This window comes from Rissa tridactyla, chromosome 4, assembly GCF_028500815.1.
Source record: "Rissa tridactyla isolate bRisTri1 chromosome 4, bRisTri1.patW.cur.20221130, whole genome shotgun sequence".
Taxonomy (NCBI): Eukaryota; Metazoa; Chordata; class Aves; order Charadriiformes; family Laridae; genus Rissa; species Rissa tridactyla.
The window spans coordinates 88,392,273-88,414,335 of NC_071469.1; the positions used below are offsets into that span (position 1 = coordinate 88,392,273).

Sequence of the window (22,063 nt, forward strand, 5' to 3'; positions counted from 1 at the left end):
TACCCTGTCTCCACCCTTTTATGTGATAGCGGAGGCTTAGCAACCGCATGTAGACCTCAGCGACAGACGTGAGGTGAAGAGCTCTGTTCAGTATCTAGAGAGGGAAAATATAAAGGTCTTTTGTCAAGGCGCTGCATACATAGGGAATTAAATGCCATAAATTCATTATTTATTAAAAAAAACAAAACCCAAAACAAACAAAAAACCCGACAGAAAGCATCTCTGAGACTTTTAGATTTTAAATCCTTGTAACTAAAGAGTGGTCCCTTTTAAAAAGATCTATAAAAAACTTAAAGAATTGAAAACTTGTGGAGGCAATCACTTGAAATCGTTGGTTCAGATGTCCCATCTTCTGTGGGGAAAAGACTGCCCTAGTGAAGGGCGATCAGGAATCCTGTTCAGAAAGGATTACCAAGAACAGCGTCATGGCTGCATGAATTTCAGACTTCTTGACACTGACCTCAGAAAAATCCTGGCAAGTGTTTTTACAATTACTATATTCACTAGAATCTTCAAAAGGATTTTTTTCAAATTCCTCCATTCTTTGCGAATAGATGACATTTAGCTGCGTATCACTTAAGTTCATAATCCTCTTAAAAACATGTGGTCTTGATTTGGCACCATTCGTTTCCATATGATGCTACTCTGTGACTCTGTATCAGATAATTGCATGATTTATTTGCCTTGCATACTGAACTGAAGTCTGAACGCTGCTCTCCCAGCCCACATACTCCAGACTAACGAACAGTGAGCCAGAACACAGCGCTCGAAAACCAAAATCAAGGAGAACAGTAATCAGTGGGCACTTCTATACGTTTTTTCAAGAACATACTGTGGTCAGTGCCGAGATGAAATTTTATTTACTTATAAAAGTGTCCTCTTTGTAAGTTGGAGTTAACTTTAGAAAGTGTTTCATCCAAGTACTGAGTGGCACCTTCATCACTTATTACATCTTTCATTCTACACCCACAATTAATATCACTCGCAAATGAAAACCCTCAGTTGCCTGTCTGCATCATTTGTCCACTTGATTGATAGCTGATGCAACTATTTTGGAGCGCAAAAGAGCGTCTGCACATTTGGAGGCTACTTTAGCTGTCTAATTGGGTTTTTAACTATGTGTGACACAGAAATCATGTTCCACCGTGCTCCAGCCCCGAATTCTTTTGTAATATATGACGACCAGGGTTTGGACCACCTAAATAAGTGAGAAGTTACCCGTTTTATGTCCTGCTAGAAAGGAATATTCAAAATAAGTTTTAGGAAAAGAAAAGGAAACTGAACGGTGAGCTCATGGACATGTTAAAAGCATGCTTCTCTCCATGTCAAAACTAGGGCAGATACCAAAAAGTGTCAGCATTTTGGAGTTACCATGCTAAGATCTCTTTTTAAAACATCCAAGAGAACTGCTTCTCTCAGGTGAAATGGATTCCTTCAGATAATTCTATAGGTACCCCTACCTCCACCTGGAAAAATGCACCTTGACTCCTTCCTCCAGCAGGAGCTGGGTCTATGGAGGTTGAAGACACGGAAAAAATACATCTCAACATACGCACATGTTCACCTCGGAAATCAACTGGACTTAAACACATGCTTTAAATTACAGACGAGCCTCTGCACTTTCCTAAACGAGGAGGGATTTAGGCATGTATTTACACCCTTTCTGAACCGGGGCGAGACGGAATTCCAAAGGGCTTGGTACATGCTTCTGGCCAGGCTTTCCCGATGGTTCCTGCAAGGAACGCTCGGGTCCATGTAAACAGGAAACCGGGTTTGCTTTGTCACGAGGGACAATTCTCCTGTGCCAGTGATTCATTTCATGACAAAACAAAATTTCTTTTGTGCAAAAGCTGAAATAGCTTAGAGGTATCACTTGCCTTGGATTGACTTTAAAAATCAGGAAACTTCTTTCCACTAGATTATCATCGTCAGGAGGCAGATTGTTAAATGATGGTTAAGTCAATAAGTATATTCTTCCCATAGATCATCTTGGGGGAGATGCAGGAAAGGAAAGTAAGCGTACTATAGCTGTATAATCTAGGATAATTTCTGCCTTTACCCTGGGGAGGTTTCCCACAACACTTCATCCCGAGGGCTTACTTTTCCTTGTTTACAGTGTATGTCTAGAGTAGAAATTCAAAGGAGTAAAACCTTGCAGGAGATTTAGGGGCCTCTAAAATGCCAATCCTCATCATAAAAATCAAGAGCATCTTAGTTTTTAAATAACACCAGTGTTTTCTGCAAAATTACGATTGGTTACATTTTGATTTTCTAGGTTTGCTGCAAATGGAAGTGAATTGGACAACATTCGCCATCATAATTGCTTTCCGCGTGAAGAGGTCTTTTCCAGGCTGGGCTGGCTGCTGCTGTTTTAATCAGAGGGTTGTCTATTTGTATGTTAATAGTTTCATCCTGGTTTATTAGGCTTGTTGATGAAAAAGCAAAAATCAGATGCTTTACTATTTTCAAGCTTCACTATTAATCTGGGATATTTTTTTTTGGTGCCAACACAGAACCATTTCAGCATCCTCTGCCTTAAATCCTTTTAATGAAAGCATGAAGAATGACAAAATACTTCCTTTCATAAAGCAGAAGGCTGTGCCAATTCACTTTCAACATGCTCATTCAGTGGAACTGAGGTAAATATGTTGCTCCACAGGTGCTTTTCCTTGCAATAACATACTCCCTAGTAATCCATTAAATTCATCTCATGCTCTGTTTAGTGCCTACTCTGTGAACTGCCTAGCTGGTTAAGGTCATTGTGATAATAGCACCGGGTTAAACAGCACGGGTATGTCGAACTCTGACACTCATCCACTGTGGCCACAATATAGATAAGAAACGACGGGCAGCATTAGTGTGTAATATCTACTCAGACCGACACGATCTTTTCCCCTCCCGCAGCTCCTTCCAAGCAAAAAAAACCCTGGGATTAGGCAAACATCTTCAGACCCAAATCTCAGGACTCCTTAAAGTAATTTAGTGCCTTTAGAAACAACAGGTAAGCAGCTGGAAGCTTGTCTGCTTTCTTGCATTTCTAGCCCAAATGAGGGAGCGGGAGGAGGCCGGGGCGGTGGGTACCTGCGCTCGTGCCACCCAAAACAGCATCGCTGCTCTCCTCCTGCCGGCCCGGCCTGAGGGGGGACGTCAAAGCCGTCGTTGCTTCGTTCATAACGCGCTATCTTCCCATCGCAGGATGTAAAAACACACTGGGTATAACTCCTGGGCGATAACCTCTTTCATTATGGAGTTCCTGTTAAAGGCAGACGAATAATTGCCAGTTAGTAAGTCGCTATTAAATTCCGCCCAAATTCAGCCCCAGCAATCCTTTCCAAAAGCCTGACGGGTTTTATTTTATTATTTCCTTTGCAGGGTGTTGGGAAGTGTAATCACTGGTAACTAATCAAACTTCTTTCAAATACCCACAAATATATAAAGAGAATGAAATGATTAATTATTGGGCTAAGCCATTTCAAATGAGACCTCATCTAAATGAGCAGATTTATTTCCAGAGCAAGCTGGGTGTAAATTTAGCTGGTTTTCAAAGCTCAGAATCTAAAGCACGCCTGGATTTGAGGATGGAGTGGGTTATGGGTGGCTGTACAACCTCTCCCAGCCATCCAGCAAAGCACAGCAATAAAAAACAGACTGCAATTTTACAAAATAATTTTCTAAACAAATTGTTACAGGAGTTAATAAATGCTGCCATCGGGTACTGTTAATTATAGGCAGGAGTAGGTCGGGGCATTAAAGTGAGAGAATTCAGTCTGTTTAACATCTTAAAAATTTCCGTATTTAAATGAGCATTTTAAAATTTTTTTTCCACATAACTGTTTTATTCAAGGAAAAGAATTAAAAATGTTTTGTCAGATCTCTTTCCCTGTCTTTATTTTGTTCCTGTGGTTTCCAATCAGTTCCTCACCTGCCTGGTTTGTCCTTTCATTTTTTTCCAACAGTTCTACCTATTTTAATTCAGGATGGAGCTTCAAGGAGTAAAGAACACTGAAACAGTTTTGGTTTCCCTCTTGCTGTCTTCAAAAATCCCTGGAATTTGCTAAAATCTTGCCACAGGAACTTGAACTCAGTACCGTTAGCCCAGTCTACTGCAGTTGTGATAATCATAGATAATCTCCAGCAGTCTCTTTTCTTTGTAACGTCACGGGCTCAGCTCTGTATTTAAAAAGGAATATTGAACGAATAAAACCATGTTATCCAAGCAAATCTAAGTGCATAAAACTACAATACCCGTCTCCAAAGATACTCAGCGTTGCCCACATTAAGAAATTCAAAATTAGAAGTGAGTTAGCACTACCGTATGGGCTGAATATTCTCGTTCTCAGGCACAAAATTTATTTGCGAGATTCCGTTTCGGGCAGAACGACATACACGTTTCTTCACGTACTGGATGTATTTAACAAAATGAGCATCAGTCTCAGCAAAGCCCTTCTTGAAGAAACAAGGAGGACTTCGGCAGTGAAGAGGCTGCGGTGCACACCGGGGGCTGCACACGTTGGGCACGTACGGGTACGGCATCCGCGCTCCGCAGAGTGCTCCCGGAGGGAGGCTTGTCGGCGCCGGAACCTCTGCAGAAATCCGCTCTTAAATGCAAACAGACATTTATGGAAAGCGTCTCCCTGATTTGCGAGTATCTAATCGCAACTAATTAGCGCTGTCCCCGCAGTGGAAACCCCGCGCGTAAGGAGGCTGAGGTGTGCTGAGGCGCATCCAGGCCGGCAAACCCCCACCTGGGGAAGTTCTTCACGCGGCCTTCGCCCTGTGCAGTTTTGGGTTTTTGTGGCACGCACTTAACAGGCCAATATTTTATACTTGTCCCCAAGGTAATTGACAAAACACATTTCTAAAGTTATTTAACAATTTTAATGACAGCGGCTGAAAGATACGTTAAAAAAAAAAAGCCAACATTCTAAGCCAAGCATTTTTTTTGTCAAATGACACGGTTCCCTAATTTGCTGTTCCATGGCGCTCTATTTCTGTAAAAACTCTCATTGAGGCTGTAGGTCGCAAAAGAAGAATGAAGCCTTGGAAAGAGATACAATGACTACTTAATATTGTGTGGGATTATACGCAGTGGCCTGTGGCAATTCCTTATGCCTCTCTGGGTAGCGATGCTTTTCCAGCATCATTTTTTTTTTTTGTCATCACACAATTCCATTGTGAAATATTCTTTTCATGAAGGAGGAAGAAAGAGCTGGTTACACCCTGCAGTGTTTTGGGGAAGACTAAGAAGCGTGGTTTGCAGGGAGTATGTGTGAAATATGACATTTCATTATGTGTAATTATTTTTTAACCAGTAATGTCCATGTTGAAATGAGTTTCTTATTTTTGGAATGCACGGGGAGTGGCTGGGGAGGGGAGTCATGATTTTTCCCTGTTAATAAACTCAAGTCATTCTTATGCTAAAGTAATTTCTCAACAAAACAAATTTCTCTCCATCTGGGTAATGGCACACCCAAATGTGATTACATTACAAGGGATTTTAAATTAAATTTCAAGGTAGGAGCATTATTAATCCAATGCATTCGTCTTTATTATCATTAGACCTAAAACAATAAAAGACTTGAACTCACTTTTAAATGGCAGTTCAGCGCTTGCTTCTTATGGCAACGTGGGTTTGATCTGAAAACCTCAGAAATCTGTGTTTTGGGTCAGGCCCCAAAACGTTCTCTCAAAAGGTGGAGCAGGAATGGCTACATCCACCCCAGAAAGACAGGGGAGTTACGGCAGACGTTCGCTTGATTCGGATCCTTTCTGGACTCCAATGCGCTCCAAGAGGTTTTTAAGTCACAGCGCTGCCAGGGCTATGAAGAGGCGGGACGTACAGAACCGGCACAGTCAGAAATCCACATTTTCCAGACTTAACGGCAAATCAAGTCATCACCTTGAAAAATCAGAGTTCATATTTTTAACAAACTGCTAAATGTTGCCCACCCCGATATTTCAAAAAGAAGCGTTTACACGCACATGCGAAGGAATTGGATGCCCAAATGACTTGTGTTCATCTGCCTTCTTGTGTTCGCAGGCATTCAGATTACATTTTGGATGCAAAACCAATTTTGTTTAAACCCACAGCCAACAAAATGCAGCAAATAAATACAGAACGCATGAATCCCTCTTGAGTACTGTTTTTCAATCCATCACATATGAAACTTCAAATATCTCTGCTTATAAAATGAATGGGATGAGAATTTGTCATCACAGCATTATTTGTCCACTTTTTCCTGGGGAACCTGACAGCTATCAGCTGATTACATTTGATCCGGCAACACAACACGGATTTTACCTACTCTTCATCACAACAGCAGGAAAAAAAAAAAACAAACACCAAAAAAAACCCCACAACAAAAAAACAAGCCACTGAATAGCACATTAAGTATTGTTATTACAAAATGCTACTGTACGATTTTCTACAAAGCAGCAACTTTACCAAACGTGCCGATCTCTCACATTTCTGCCCTCAGAGGACTAGCAGGTTATGTCGTTCTTGATGGGGGCTTTCCCTTTTTCACCCAGACTGGGGGGACTGGGCTGTTCAATGCAACATTAGTTTCAGTTGGATTAGAAATATGTTACCCTAGTGCAATAGTGTGCATGTAAACGCACGCTTGTGACAGCGGCTGCCCACGTAAATGTGTGTTTTTTTAGCTAACATCCGTGTTCCATTTAACAACCTACTCTTCCAGAGAGCCCCGCCGTTGCAGCGCAGGAGCAGGTATTGCGTTTCAGCGTGGGTATCCATCGCCACACAGAAACAACTTAATCTTCGCAGCGTATTCCCTCCGTAACTGCCTGTGCATGAGATTTCCAAATGCTCAGACGTGATTCTCTCACTGGAGAGTACAGGCTGATTATGACAAACTCTGTCAATTTTATTAGCCACACAGATGTTATAGATACATGTGAAAATCAGCCATAATTCTTCCCGTGATGTGCAGCGCGGCGCTGCTGCAGACTGCCTCCGTCCCCTCCACAGCCCAGGGCTTACAGGCTTCCTGCCGTTCAGCCTCCACACGGGCCCCGAGCTAAGATGATCTTAAAAAAGAGAAGTATTAAAAGGATTAAAAATGACACTATTGAGCCAGCGGGTGACTGCAACCACAGAGTCCTGACTGCTGCTGAGAACAGAGGCAAAACGCAGGGATGAGAGTGCTGCCCCGTGACCCCGCTGTGTGCGGGGGTTCTCCGCCGAGGTGCACCCAGCCAACCCGCTCCCGTGGGTCACAGCAGTCGTCCCTCAGCGAATGGCTCGGACGCTGAACACCGCGCGGCCAAGCCTTGCCTGCACCCCTGAAGCTGACCGGGGGCACAGCTGAGCTGTAGGACTGCTGAGGTCCTCCCTTCGTCCTTCTTTAAACTCGCCATGGGGCCACCACGCTCGCTGTGCCTGTCTACGCAAGGCTGGATGCAAAACACACTCGTGAAGAGCTGTGAGAAATATCTGCATCGAGACCGTTCAGCCAAAGCCTTCCCCGGCTCCCAGCACCAGGTCTCAAAGGCTCGACAAGAAGGAAAGTGACGGGTACAGTTTGAAGAGAAAGATGAAGCCCACAGGGGGTTGTTGGTTTAAGTCCCTATCGCAACGCGCCTCTAGGAAGCAGGGAAAGACGCTGAAATGCAGGTTTATTGCGGAGCGGCGGGTCCAGGAGCGAGGTGCCCTTACCCCTCCGCACCTCTGTCCTCCCATCCGTAAGAAGTCCTCAGGTTTAATAACTGAGAGCGCGCAAGGGGCCATGAGCGAGTGGTGAAAGTAATTAGCAACTGTGAAGTACAGAGAAACCGTTGGTGAAAAGAATCAGAGAAATGCAAAGTTATTACGGGCACCCAGTTACCATAGTGATTGGTGTCTCAGAAATGCTAATAATAGTAAAATAAATAATACAGGGCAGGCAGGAAGAGCCCCTAGAGATGACTGCGAGCTGCTCCCCTCCTGAGGGACTGCGCGTTCTGCTTTCTCAGCGCTCCTCGCCCCGCGCTGGCTCCGGCTCAGCTCCCTCCCGGGGTAAGGCACCGTGCTGCTGCGAGAGCGCTGGGTCAGCCAAGTGAAAGCGGAACTTTCAAGCGCTTTATTATTTTCAGGAGTCGTCAGAGAAAAAACAAACAAACAAACACCCCCCCCCCCAAAAAAAACCCAAAAAACAAAACCCCCACAACTGCAAATAATTGAATACGTCAATAATATTTTGACTTGTTCATGTCTTGCAAGGTTTACTATAGCCCTGTTAAGTACTTTATTGCTGTCCCTCCAGCGATATTAATTAAGTTCGCCATAGGCTCTCAAGTCCTTTTTTCCCCTCTCTTTCTTCCCTGCACCCCCCCCTCCAGCCTTTTTTTTAAAAAAACAAGCAAGCAGTTTTCCCAAGTATAATGTCTACCAATGGGAGCTGTAGTACAGCGGAAGCCACCCAGAGAAAGGCAGATTAGAAGGAATAAAGATGAGGCATCCTTCAGTGTGATGGTCAACGTCTCTCCACAAACAGCAGAAACATTGGAGAGTGGGAGTGTTGGTCAGTGCCAATCAAAATAAGAATAAAATTCTGTAGCAAGCTTTGGCCAAGAACACAGCATTTTTGTCCAGGTTTGCTCACTGAAGGCTGCTCAATGTTCACATCTCTCCTCCAATTTCTGACGCCAGCCACATACAGAGCTGATAAATTAGGCTAATACTTTACCTTAGAATACCTGGAAGCACTAACTCCACTGCTGAGAACTTCACCTATGGAACCACCACTGCTACCAGGCAACTGTTTGTGAGCCCTCCCTGCTCTTCCTGATGTCTTTGCTTGCAGCCTGCGCAAGGATGCTCAGAGGGAACAATTTCTGTATCTGGCTGGACTACAAGGACATGCTCATCCTGGGTCACTGTGCGCCAAAACCAGCGAAGGGAAGAAAAATAATTTGGTGCCTTTCCTTCCACTCAAACAATACTAAGGCACAATGTGGCCCTGTGCAGTGTCCTTCCTGGCCCCCGGGCAAATCATTCAAACCACCTCAATTAATCTCTTCCCAGTTTAACGCCTGCTAGATATACTACCTGATGGACAAAGGTGCTGAAGAAGGATTGGTTTAGTTCTTGGAACAGTCCAACCTAATGGAAAGTACCAGTGACCCCTCTATCTACCAACTGAATCCTGAGTCAACACAAGTTCTAGTTAAAGATGTCCCTGCTCACTGCAGGGGGGGGTGGACCAGATGACCTTTAAAGGTCCCTTCCAACCCAACACAATCTATGAATCTATGAACGTAAGTGTTTCAAGAGGGCTCCTGGCCACTTGTGTGATGAAGCAACGCAAAGAAGAGAGATGAGTCGAGTATGACACTCAGATGGCAGGACTGGGAGACAGGACAGAAAGTGGAGGTGGTTGGTTAGGAAGATGAGGCATTCAATTTTTTGCTGTGACTCATGCATGCAAATCAATCAGCGATAAGATGCAGAGACATCACAAGAAAAGATGGGGGGGGGGGGGAAATAAAAAAGTTTCCACCCCTTCCAAGCATGGAAGTGGTAGAAGCACAAGCGAGTAAAAAGCCTGATGATACAGAAGGAATAGGAGGAGAAAGACAAAGACTACATAAAAACTCCGGTTTCCACAAGTGTTGAGCTTGAGGTTAAATTAATTTCTCATGCATTCAGGCAACAGAGATGGCTGTATTGAGACGTAAATGAATCAGTAGATTGTAGGGAAGCCAGCGTAAGAAAGATGATGTTGCAGACGAAAGCTGGAAAATTGGTGTAATAAGCAAAGCACTGAATAAGCAGGAAGGAACTGAGCTTTATTTGAGCAACAGTTTGCTCATACCTAGATGAGTTTTCGAGATGTTGACACGTGACCAGTGATAGCCATCTCCCAACCTCCAAATGCTTCTCTGTACGTATGATTGTACAAACCAGCAGATCTACTGCTTGTCTGAGTGGCCTTGTTTCTTAGGAACAGGGGACTGCCAGCACCAGCGGAACGGACTGAAAAACATGATACTGGAAGATGAAATGGAGTAGTTGGAAAAAGTCCACTACTGTCCAAAAGAGACTCAAAGTTGGACAACCCGCCAAAATATTTTTTAGGGATTAAAGGCTTCTTCCCTTAGATTTCCCACACAGCAACCTCAGCCCCTATACATTTGACTGAAGAAGAAAGTGTTAGGAGGTTGAGTGTTTCCTCCGAGACAAAGATCAAGGACCTTTTCAAGAAGACCAGATGCATTTTGTGCTCTGCTCCTCAGCCTCTCCAACACATATGCCATGTAAACCAAGCAATGATGCTGCTTCTCCCTCCCCCAGTAATCTTCCATACACAGGATTTGGGGTTTTTCCAGTAGAATCAGTTTGGCCTATTGCCATATCCAATTATGTCACACAGAATTATCCCCTCTCTGTCCCTTCCGTTTGTGACCTCGTTGCTTTAGGAATATAAAACCTATCCTATGATTACATAACGTTACAGTAGTATTTTCCTACAGGAGCAAGTGAGGAATATAGAAACAAGCTGTAATTTTCATTAGCAGTTACATCTACTCTTGCCATGAAAATGCTTTCTTCTTCCCAGGCCATTGCATCGTGGTGCAGGCAAAACATAATCCTGCCCTTGAGACTACAAAATCAGTTTCCATGGGAATTTATGCGATGTCAGAAATCCACTCTCCTTACTCCATAGTAGGATTTCAAAGGCACAGATCCTCATGGGCACAAGTCCCATACGAACAAATCCTAGGTTTGAACACTTTGCTCACACAGACTCCAGGAAGACACAAAGATGTTCACCTAAAACACTGGTCCACCTACGTGCATTGTATCTCTGAAGAGTCTTTCTGTGCTCGACCCCAATCCCCCCTACCCATTGCTTCATTTCAGCTCACCATCGATTTCAATCTCATTCTTCTACAATGCTCTCAGACTCACATATTCCCATTATTTTACTGCTACCGTTCATCCCTTGCATATTCATACCAGAGCGTGGTACCAAATGAAAAAGGTATTGTGTTAAATAATTCATGAATAACCATAATCAAGCTCTACAGGGCTTCAAGATGGACAAGCAATGCACAAAGCATTACGACAGCAGTGCGTGCCACATTACCTTCTATAGCCATACACTTTTTATCATTTCATCTGGAAAAAAAACCATGCTCAAAGTTGTTAGTATCTGGCCTAGGCCATGAAGCTATTCTATTTAGTCAGTTCATTACAATATTTAATCTAGTCAGAAAAAAACCCAGCCTACTCATAAATGATAAGCTTACAATCTGACAAGATTCAAATGAAAATAAGCCATTTGAGCAGAGCATGCAAACCACTGCCCTTATCTCAAAAGAATCAAAGAAAGGTATAGATATTGCATGCTTCAGGATATAAAGCCCTTATTGTTTGATGGGGAAACAGGATGAAACTTCCACAAAACCAAGCAATTTCACAATTGCACTTAGTACACGACCAGTAAACCTAAGATGCAATGACAGTCTTCTTTCCTCCCCATAGTATTTTTCCTCTTAAGTAGCACATGACTTCAAAGTGGAGGAGTTCTTTTACCAGAGACCTCTAAACCCATTAATCGTAATTCAAGACCAAATTACTGATGAGAGCCTATGTCATATCATGGTGGACATCGCAAAACAAAAAATGGCACGTTGAAAACGTAAAGCTGAGTTTATGGCACGCTTCAGCTACTTCTTGTAAGATAGAGAGACCCTCAAACTACCTTAAAGTCCTGGTAGTTCAAGTTCAGACACATAATAGTGCTATAATTGTGTTCGCTATGATCAAACAATAAATGTGCGATTGTTACTCATTCCCTTAATGACTAGTCTGCAAGTGACTAGTTAACTGATAAACTTACTGACGTTAACTAACGAATTTGAAAAGACTGACGGAAAGTAATCCAAAGCTTCCTTAACGATCTCAGAGTGCAGTTTCTCTAGTTATCTATTTATGGTCCGTAGTAAATGATTTTGTCCAGTTCGAGAACTGTTTTCAGTTCCAGTATGCCATGCCGTCTGCATTTCCAGCGCTGTGAAAGAACTGTGTCATTAACTATTGTGAAATAACACCTGGAAACAAAATTGCCACCAAAGTTATTGTTTTGGTTTACAAAAAAACTCAATTAAGCAGCCCACATTGAGAAGCTAGTAGGATCCTTACCAATGAACGGACATCCTGGTAATGTGTATATATACATATATAATTTCAGATCTACGAAACGAGGATGTGTGCTACCAAGAAAGATGATGATTCTTTCCTTCTGCTAAAGAGAATGTTGTTCCATGCTCGCTTAGATTATTTTAAGGCTGACTGTTGAACAGGTATAGTTTACTTTTTAACACGACACAGCAAAATTTCCAGGAAGAAGTTACTTGTGCAGTTCAGCGCGGGTATTTTGTCCAGCAATGTCAGCAACGCAAAGTGCTTTAAAGAGGTGATTTGGTAGCACCTGTTCCCATCCCATCGGAGAAAACTGTAATCATTATTTGCAATAGTTCCCAGTAAGGGGGACACTGGTTTCATTTAAAGCGATGCTACTCCTATCTAGAAGTGCTGGGATTTAAGCATGTGACTCCCATTAACATTAATGGCAGTTATATGTTTAAAATCTCTGCACATCGTGATGGGAATATGCTCCATGGAATCCAATTAATCTGAAGAACATTGCATACATTTGGGAACATTCTTGTCGTACAATTTCACTGGCATATGGGTTTGCCCTCAATAAAGCTTGCTAGTATCTGGTAACAAAGACATTAACAATCTACTGTACATTTAAATAAAGGAAGACCAGACTATATGTTTTCCCAGCTCAGTGTAGGCAGCTACAAAGAAGCTTTTGAGTGTAAACAAATAAAGAATTGAGAAAATAAGGAAGAAGATGGTATTTTAAGAATGTGACTATTTGGAGAATGCTTGGGGAATGAACACAGAGGAGGCTGTTCGTTTATAGGTTAGATGCATTTTCAACAGGAACCGAGCAAGTACAAAAAAAAGAAAAGAAAAAAATATGGAGGGAGGATAAAAAGAATATTCAGACTCCGGCTGTTTCCCACACACCGAAGATAATAATGTGAATGGAAGTGATTTTGTTTTAGGGGTCAGAGCAGAGGCTGATATTGCAACCTTTCCAGATCCTGAAAAACATCATTTGATTAAAATAACTGCCCCCGTTGTTTTTGTGTTCCTAAGGAGGCTATTTTACATGATGAAGACAACAAGAGCAAAGCAGCGAACAGTAAGTTTTAGTACTGCAGAGACACGCTGCTGCCGGAAAATGTAACAGAACATTAGAGCACATGATAAGTAAGCAAGAATCAGCAAAAAGTTAATAGGAAACCACAGTGACAATATGTCCGTGCAGCTCAGTACAATATTTCTCTCCTTTTTTTTTTTTTTTTTACTCCTCTTTTAACAGGATGAGGAATTTAACTGGACACAGGAAAACAGGAAAACAATATCTTAGTAAAGAAAGAAAGGAACAACCAGAGATAAGGAAATAATGGTTCTTACCACTAAAGAAGCTATTCAATTGTAAGAACATTTGTTGGTAAAAGTTTGACAAGTCCTCACTTGCCCAGACCTCGATGATCCTCAGACCTTATTCAGAAATGTTTCCTTTCTGTAAATGAAGAAATACGTGACCAGAAGTGCCATTAATGAATCATTATTTTTGAAGGCTCAATTTGGAACACCTTTTAAGGCCTGGTACTCACAGAGGGATGTTTAGGTCTTTCAGAGGACGCAAGAAGCCATCTCAAATCAGAGATCTGCTTGAGAACGTGCTTGGGCAAGCCACGTGCAACGGGTGCAAACCCACCTCCCTGTGTAGCACCCCGTACAGCTGTATATTTATTTATGTCAGCTCCTACAGAGGAGTTCAGCGTGTTTCATTCCCATAAAGGCTGCGAAGTTTTGTGTTTGCCTTTGCAATCCACTACATAACCAACCGACGGGCCGAGAACCAGGAGGTGATGACACCCAGGGCTCCACAGCCCTGCGCCTGGGGGAATCGGAGGAAACACTGGCGCTACAGCGAGCAGCTGAACTGGCAGACTGAAAACTTACCTGAAAGCTTCTAAATAAAAATTAAAAAAAATAATAATCAGCAAGCTGAATAATTACATTTGAGGACTTTTTAGAAAGTGTTTTTAAAACCTCTTGCTGAAGTAGGAGGGGTTATTTTTATTATTTCCTGGCAATCTAAAGCTCTCACTGCTAAGTCTGATAGCTGAGGAAGCCCCAGAACTTGCACACATACCAACGTGTATGGGCCTGCTTGGATGCAAGGTTTAATATGGCCTACCGTGGTCAGAAAAGGAGAAAAATACTTTTTCAAGCTTCTTTTGACAGTGAGATAAAGTACTGCAAAGGAGGTATTACTAAGAAGAGGTAATTACTAAGGAGGTATTACTAGGAAGAGGGCAAACCGCAGATGACAAAAGCTCAAGAAAAGTTCAGGCTGTTTCATACCCCTGAAACTGAGATGACATAGAATCATAGTGTTGGAAGGGAGCTCTGGAGACCATCTAGTCCAACCCCCATGAATGTTGGTTAAAATAAAAAATGCATGAATGTTCTCCTCCTCCTTCTAAGAAGGAAAACAAGAATCTTTTCCTCCTCCTTCTAAGAAGCAAGATGGCATTGTGCAATGGTTTCGTCTTTCCCAGCAGGCCACAGATAGAGAAGGCATCATCACAACACTTCCCGCAGATGTACGGCAGCAGTCTACCTTCTGCCAGCTGTCTAAAAGGGCATAATTTAACCATCTGGGAGACAGTTATCACTTTGTATACCAGGGAAGTGTCTAGAAGTCGTGTTTCAAAACATCCTTGTGGCCCAGGACAACAAAACAAGTGCCGCATACTCGAGGAACGAGGCAGGGCTGTCAGGCAGTGGAGGACAATGATCCCAGCTGTGTCTTCTCCACCACCACCGACTCTCCCCATTCAACACCCCAGCAGCAGAACTTTGCCACCGCCCACGGGATGTAACTCCAGCCTTGGAAAAGCCCTTCAGCTGCTCAGAGGTGGCCCAGGAGGGCCACCACAGAGCCTGAGCATCATTTCACACAGAGAAAGCACACAAACACAGGAAATCCACAGCCAGAAGTTGCGTGACAATGTGCACAGCGTTTCACTGTCACGTGCAGAGCGTGAGGGAACCAAAGCCTTTTCTTCTCCCACAATAAGTAACAGCTTGTCTGAAATGCAGAGTCTTTATTTCTGATTGCTGCCAACTCTGTCCATCTTTTTTTTGTTTGTCCCTTAATTATGCAGCTTTTTTCTCCTTAGCAGAGCCATGATCACAAAGTGTTAAAGCCAACAAAGACCATTTGCAATTCATCTTTTCACTTGGTATTAAATGCTCATTTTATAGAAAGCAAATACATCTTTCCTAACAAAAAAAAAAAAAAAAAGAAAAAAAAGACAGAAAGAACAAGACCCACGATGTTTTTACAGAACCATAATTTAAACCTGAGCCTGAAAAGTAATGTTAAAATGATAAACATGTTGTTTGCGATGTATTAATGTTTAATGATGCTGTTATTGAACACAGAGATTAGATCCCTATCAGATGTGGTTTTAAAGAAGATACCTGGACTATGGAAAGATTTTTCAAAGGCATTTTTCTTGTTAAGAAATAGCCAGCTCCTTGTATATGTCTCCTTCTAAGTATCTTAAAAACACATCAAGTTTTTCACTGTACAGTTCAGATTTCGGAACTGCTGTTTATCTATTTTAAAGATCTCTGCAATAAAAAAAAGAACTATAATTAATGAGGAGTTTAGGCCTTATGGTATACACACACAAGTTTATCTATCTATCCATAGACATAGACACATTTTAACTTTAAGATGTGGTTTAAACTTAAAGGACCGATTGCAAAATATTGGCAAGGACCATTTTATTTAACAAAATATCCAGTGGTTTGCCTAACATCTAATTCCACAATGACCTCACTGACGTTATCATTTTCCAAAAGGCTAACGGAGAGAGGTTTTTTAGGGTAAAAAAGAAGAGCTAAGCCTCAGAATATGGGTGATCCAATGCTTGTGCAAAAGAAAGTCACTCCAGGCAACGCATAACCTTACCCGACCTATGAGCAGATACTACCTCCCCTCCCCAGTTTCCATTTACCAAATCCAAAATTCCCCCAAACACGTAAGATGACCGTTCCTATCCCATGGTACCCAAAACAACATGCCAAGGCTCTCGTTAGGGCTGGGTGCCAGCCTGCAGCACCAGGCACCGATGACCTGGTGGGGCCCCCTCCTGCCCTGGCTGGCCCAGCAGAAAACGCTGCTCTTCCTGACGAACAGCACAAACATGCAAATGTGCCACGGGGAAGACGTACGCGTTAAGAGGGACTACAAAAACGCAGCAACTTTAGAAGCTAATCTTGTAAAATTGGGGGAAAAAAAAAAACCCAAACAGTCCTAAATTTACCTTTGGAACACAATGGACAGCAAAAGAGCAGGAAACAATGTACGAATAGTGCTCACACCCCATTTATTAGCGTTCTGAGCTGTGCACACTCTGTACATTTTACATGTCTGTCTACACATGGGCCTGAAGGACTTTAACAAGAAAGCAGATGACAATCTCAGTAGATATTTTGTTTTGAAGAGGAAAATCAAATTCCTGTGTTAACCCTACATACCAATCCCTGGCACTACAAGCCTGCAAGCAGATCACACACGTGTTTAAAACTAAGCATGTTTTATATATAGGCCCAGTTGTGACCAAAATAGTTAATATCTTACGAGACCAAAGAACGTATGGTAGACTTAGATGGACTTTACTCCACAGAGAGGCTAATTCATAATATTCTAATTCATGCTTCTCCCTCCTTCAAGGTATTTGGTATTGAAGAAACACGCTAATGGTCTGGTGCAGAACAGAAAGACCTGGATCATTCTTCTAAAATACGCTATTGCCTATTCAAGCTGAGAGAGAACAAAAAAAAAAAAAACAACCCTACTTTTTTAAGGATGGTAACTTTCTAATAAATCCAGTGCAGAATGCTACAGACAGCACTTAAGAGCACACTGACACAGTACTATCTACAGAATTATGGACAGCCCTAGGACCCTGCCAGGTTGAAGCTTAATACCAGAAATAGAATAAATTGATTCAAGAAGTCATCTTGAACACCACCGTTCAGCCTGAGTGCAGTTCAGTCTCTAATGATTAAATGTTACTTCTTTATAAGCTTCATTCTGGCCAAAACTATCTTACATTAATATTTTCATAAACTACATCCCAAAATAAACATTTTGTATAGGATACAAATACCAAAGTCACTTCAGTTCACTTATTGTGGTCATGACCACTTTGGCAAGATTTCGGGGAGGGAGGAGAAATTCAATAAATCAGATATTTTCATGATTTAATGTTTGCAAAGGTCAGAAACCAGCACACAATATCTCCCTACTCTGAATTACACATCAGTTAATAGAAAGAGCAAAATTTTCCAAGAATCCAGCCAGAATCTGGCATCTGACAGAGGAACTTCATCAACGTGTCCTATCCTTCGGGCTCCTCCCTCCCACCATTACATCCTGAAGAAATACAGTGCAATAATGGACACAAGGACTAGTTCTTAAATTAGGAAACCGACAGCAGGGGAAGGATGAATGGTGAGAAACTTTTTTTCCTTTCATGGCATTGTGCTTTCAGTAGCTAACGCTGTAGCATTTGCACTAGAAGATAAACTAAGGCAATCTGGTGACAGAGGGGGAAGTTGAGCTTTGTGCTTCAGATGAGATCGGAGCATCTGCAAAATCCAAGCACCTCTGGGATTTTTGTTGTAGCCAGTATTTAAGAAAGGCTGGGGCATCTGCAAATTCACGGCCAAGTTTCAAAGACAGAAAGCACATCTCCAGAGCACTGGGGATGCACACTGAACGTGATTTTCTTCTAAGACAGTAAGTCTACTCAGTTTCCCATTTACCTGGACTGCTTGCTCCACTTCGCACCAGTTTATTTTCTTCTGATCTGCTCTGACACAGCTGGCTTTTGACAGATGCACACAATGTTCATCACATGAGGAATATTTGTGATGTGTTGGGGAAAAAAAAAAAGGCCAAAATGTTGTATTCTGTTCTGTGATTTGCTGTACCCTTAGTCAGGGGGGTAACCAAGCACGTCCTCGTCCAAACAACTTTCTGCTTCCCTTCCATTGATTTATCAACAATGTTTGCGCTGAAGAGAAGGGAGCGCAGCTCACAGCAAAACACCCGCGACAGAGCTGCGCGTACCACTTCCCAGCCCCGCTGGCAGGAATTCCCTGTGAGGAGAATGTGCCCATACCCCACCATGGGGGTGCTCTAGGGATGCTGCACAGGCTGACGCAGTTAGGCAAAGGCATGGAGGAAAAAACGCAGACTTCTGCTTTCCAAAGCCAATAGCAGCTTTGCAGCACTTAGTAAGGCAACCCGACACGTGTAATTGATATGAAAGGAGCAAGCCAACAGCCAGGAACTGGCAGGGGTGCCCCAACACATGCCCCTCCTGCATATATCATAGCATTAAAACCATCAAACACTCCTGGTAGAAAAGCAAACAAACAAGACCAGCATAAGACCAAGATATATAAAATGCCCAAAGCAACATTAAATCATCTGAAGATATTCCCATTAAACAGAATTATTGTCCCCATTAAGAATCAATCAAAGCTATTTAGAATCATTGGCTATTCAGCCAGTTCCCTGGGAGACTTCCCAATTAAGCAGATTTTCCATGTGGGTTTCTTGTGATTAAAGGCCCTATCTTGCAAATCCTTGCTCATATCTATCGTCCTAACTCAAGTGAGCAGTCCTAATGGAAGAAGAGTGCTGGCTTACTCATCTCATCTACATTTACCTAATTCTGCTGATTTCAGCTTGATTTGCATGACAAGAGGAGATCAAAGCCAAGGGACCTACTCTCTGAGAAGAGAGTTTGCAAGAGAAGAATTACAGTCCCGTCTACGGTTAGACACCAACAGGCACACGGTAAGATCTGCCCAGGCTCCAAATCTGGAAGTCTGGAAGTCACACAGCCACGTTAGCACACGACTGCGAAGATGAGAGAAATCCACCTGAGAGGCAAAACTTTTTACTGCAGACCCGTTCATACCCTAACGTGTCCCAATGGCTTCCTGACCAAAGCTGGCTCCTGCCCCAGCGGCTGGGAGCTACGCTGTGACAGCACCAGACTGTGTAGACATGTTCTCTTAAGGTAAGTACATCCTATATTGACAGCATTTAGTTGATCCTTCATAATAAAATGCGTATTCTACTGGTCTCTAATTGACTGGGATGCTGAGTGTCTGAAACTGCCTGGAGACAAAGAAATGAAATGGGACAAATTACTTTAAGAGTAATTATATTAATAAAACGTAATGCAGTTTTGTCTGCCATCTAGAAATACTGTTAGCGTCACGCAGAAGAGCAAGCGAGAATCCCAAATACCACAACTCAAACCAGAAATTAAGGACTTGCTCTTTTTTTTTTTAAACCAAACTTTCTATTTGCCATGATTTCCATAATTTATAACCCTGGAAATTAACCTTGACATCCATAAATTCCCGTGTTCCAAGTATCCTAATATATTATTTCCACAGATCTTCTGCCTTACCCTTTCTGTGGTCCAAACAGGATTTCTGAAGGCACTGTGCTGATACCAGCAGTTTGATAAAGTACAGTGGCTTCTTTCTGCTTTCTCTGAGGAACGCACCTATCGGTGCTTGCTTGGGTATGTTCACATGCACGTTTGTGTGTTTAACACTGTTGCGTTGCCCCTTCCGCTTGGTCCTAATGAAAAAAACCTGATTATCACAAAGCAATCCTGAAGAGTGGTTAAGAATAAAGATACCAAGCCCATGAGCCCTTCAAAACGGTTCACTCCCTGGTCCCTGCTCCAGGCACCCCAGTACAGCATGAGTGAGCATGAAATGTTAACCTTTTATGGTTAGCTATGTGATTAAGTGGATCTTGTCTTGCTTCATTTTTGTTTGACAGTGCTACAAACATACGAAATTAAAGTAGTGCCCAGCCAAACCTTCCCTGATGGATTTCTGGTGGAATTTTTGTGGGGAGCAGCAGAGGGATGGAGACTGGGTCACAGACTAAAGGGCTGAAATGCGCAAGTCTGAAACCCTGATGGTTGAGACTAAGCAGCGATTTGATCTGCAGGAGTTACGCATGGTATGTAGGCAGCGACCTCCAGGAGAGCATCAGGGTGGCCACCGCCATGGCGGGCAGGAACGACTTCAGGCACCTCCATCAGCTGACCTGCAAATGCCAGTCAGGACCCTCAGTTCCCTAAAAGTGCAGCCTGTTTAACACACCTTCGCTCTGTTTCGACTCAGAGCGGCCCATCTGAGACAAAGGAGGTGAACATTAAAAGCTGCTACATGACAGCATCTGTTCGGCATGTCCACGTGTGTCAAGCTCTGCAGGCTCATTACCTCACTGTGGTTAGACACCTTGTTTTGAGATCCAAGCAAATCACCGCTAAAAGCTTTTCCTTCCGTTCCTTACTTCCTACTCCAGTGTTACTCCAATCGATTTTCTTATTCTAACTCCTCAGATCTAAAAGCAGAGCACTGAACTTCTAGGCCTGCTTTCTGGCTCCTTTCACAAACAGGGCTAACGCTACTACAGATCAGTCGCTGGGAAAGTTATTTTCCCCTGCTGCTTTTTTGCCTGAAAGCCAAAGAATTCGCAGGTTTGGTGAGGAGGGATATTAGGTGATTTAAATGTAATGTGTCAAGAGCGAAGATATGGCACGTGGGAAAGGGAAGGGACAAAAAGAGCACGTCTCTCTCCATTGTTGAAGACAGTAGGAAAAAAAAAAGTCAGATGAAGCACGGGGAGTTACGCTGGCGCAATACTGGGGCAACTAAGAAAATCAGGCACTACAGAAAAGGAAACAGAAAATTACAGCTCTAATAAGAACAGGAATCCATGTAATATGCAGCAGAGCTAATATATGTATGCATGGTAGATCTTATTAAAAACTACAAATATTTTCTTCTTCTCCCTTCTGCTATTGCTCGAAAACTAGAATAGTCCAACCTCTCGGTCAGTAAATCACATTAAGGTCACTTTGAGGAGCAGCAGAATATAAATGTCTTATATGCAAAATCAAACTATGTTTGGGGTATAAATGTGATACAAATGCCATCCAAAATATGCTTGAAAGAGAGAAATGAAGTACTAGCGCATTAGATTTCGCAATTTATTTACAGAGTGGAAGTAATTGAAATCTACTTCTCCCTAAACTATCTGTTCCCAAGCTTTAAACATTCAATAACTTCTCAGCCAGGGAATGTGCTTTTTTTTCTCTTCCCTCTATTTTCCCTGTGGTTTGCCTTATCATGTGCTAAATTTATTATTGCAACACATTAGTTGCTTTGGTCCACAGCTTTGAAACCTTCACACAAGGCCCTAAGAATCTCACCGATAAATCACTGATGAGAATAAACTGATTGTCTCTTCTGGATTCTCTTCTGTAGGATTAAAAGAAAGCCCAAAAGATAAGCTCAGAAAACAAACCCAAGTCTGTTACTTCTCAAAAGGCGGTGGGTTTTCAGCCTCAGCCTGTGCATGTGGGATTTTTTTCCAAGTCTTCTGTATGAATGGTAAAAAGCTGCATTTCTCTCAGGCTGTGGGACAATCGCCCCACAATCAGAATAGACTTTTAAGACTACGAGCTTGGGTTTAATTTGGAGCCAAGATGGACTATGTACCTCTTTCTTCAGACCAGTATTTAAGAAGTTGCTTTTGTGACCTACTGAAGCAAGACATCTGCACTGCTCTGCACTTTTGTTTCCAGTAGACTCATATTTAGCCCAGTGCAGTTGATGTATAGGAGAGAACATCTTGGAACAGATAAGCCATGAATAATTCCAGATCTTCAACAATTACAAGCACCTTCTTTCGACATCCTTATGCTGAACAGCATCTTTTTTTATAAAAAAATTAGTCAATGGATGCCAGATTGGGGTTATGGACTTAATTAATTTTATGTCTGTGACATGCTCACTGTGTAATTATACCAAGCTGTGCACTATTAGATAATTATT

The 22,063-nt window shown here is 42.4% G+C and overlaps 1 long non-coding RNA gene across 1 annotated transcript in view; it reads right to left on the reverse strand.

Moving 5' to 3' along the window:
• Positions 1-3,092: 3,092 nt before the first annotated feature.
• LOC128909212 (uncharacterized) overlaps positions 3,093-22,063 on the reverse strand; it is a 77,332-nt gene continuing 58,361 nt past the window's right edge. Inside the window, exons 2-4 of the long non-coding RNA XR_008466283.1 lie at positions 5,589-5,899; positions 3,923-4,170; positions 3,093-3,253 (exon numbers count right to left, since the gene is read on the reverse strand). This is a non-coding gene — a long non-coding RNA (uncharacterized LOC128909212). The remainder of the gene's footprint in view (positions 3,254-3,922; positions 4,171-5,588; positions 5,900-22,063) is intronic.